The sequence below is a fragment of the Octopus bimaculoides genome, chromosome 18 (genome assembly GCF_001194135.2).
Source record: "Octopus bimaculoides isolate UCB-OBI-ISO-001 chromosome 18, ASM119413v2, whole genome shotgun sequence".
Lineage (NCBI taxonomy): Eukaryota > Metazoa > Mollusca > Cephalopoda > Octopoda > Octopodidae > Octopus > Octopus bimaculoides.
In genome coordinates, this window is record NC_068998.1 from 46,385,243 (window position 1) to 46,386,546 (window position 1,304).

The window sequence follows — 1,304 nt, forward strand, 5'->3', positions numbered from 1 at the left end:
ATATGTGTATATATATATATATATGTTTGTATATGTACATGCATATATAAATATGTATATGTACATATATATATATATATATATACATATATAATTATATATATATATAGATATGTATATTGATAGTCACGTAAAGAAAAAAAACTGATATATATTCATAGGTATATATATTTATATATATATATATGTATGTATATGTATATGTTTTATATATATACATACATAATTGCATACATAATATATATATATATGTATACATCCCATATATATACTAGTAGTAGCGTAGCTATAGAGTGTCGCTTACCTGTTTTGCTTATGTATCGTTAGAGGTTCACCCTGTCGTCTTCCGTTCAATGAAAAAAACATTCCATGAAATGAAATAATTCAACCTGACCGGGCAACTTAAAAACAGAATTTACCTGCTTACTTCTCCCGCTTCTCTAGCTCTCTCCTTTTCTTTCTCTCTCACTTTCTCGTTCAATATTTGGTTTTATTTTGTTGTTTGCGAATATTTCATGGCAGTAGCAGCAGCAGCTGAAATAATAGTTCACAGTTGTTGTTCTTGTTGTTCTTGTTTATTGTGTTTAAATTGTTAGGCCTTTAACATACCAAACACACACACACATACACACATAAAATGCATATACTGTTATTCTAAACATACGCACGCACTGATCTACACATACTCGCACACACACACACACACGCACACACTAGAGCATTCATATACTGAAACAGTAATATACACACATACACAGACTGGCACATAAGCATATACCTGCCCGTATAAAAATACATACGCACGCACACACATACACACACACATATTCTTGTATTTCGGGATGGTTATTTTCTTTTTTTGCCAAATAAACATGCGCACTATATGCTTGTTCTTCACTCATTTATTACTGTTCTTATTCTAACTCGTGTCCATTGTCCGGAAATCTTTCATCACACATCTGTGACCTCCTCAGAGGCACTTTTCGTCCCCAAATACAACAAGATCTGTTTCATCACACGATTTCACATCTTTCAACACAAATTCATAAACACACACACATATATATGTATGTATGTATGTGAGGAAGTTGGTATGTGAAAGCACGTGGTTGGATGTATAAAAGATAAAAAAGCGTGAAAAAACTACAGAAGGCTTGTGTTATATGGTTAAAATATATATTTAAATCGTTATGTTAGAAAAATGTTATACAATTGTGAATATAGTAAAATTGTTTTTGGAGAAATAACCGGTTTCGTATTTTATTTTCAAATTTCTCAAATTTTTTTTTTACCTATATCGTATC

General features: G+C 30.8%; 1 protein-coding gene across 4 annotated transcripts in view; it reads right to left on the reverse strand.

Annotated features, from left to right (window-relative positions):
• The window catches only part of LOC106877380 (solute carrier family 28 member 3), a 184,474-nt gene that overhangs the window by 107,917 nt on the left and 75,253 nt on the right, over positions 1–1,304 (reverse strand). For 2 of the 4 annotated variants that reach the window (XM_014926272.2, XM_014926268.2), the window contains exon 1: positions 305–463. The exons of 1 other annotated variant lie outside the window; for it this stretch is intronic. The gene's annotated coding sequence lies outside the window, so the exon portion shown is untranslated. Of the gene's footprint in view, positions 1–304; positions 518–1,304 lie in introns of those variants that run through there. One more of the 4 variants, XM_052974563.1, reaches the window with a different exon arrangement.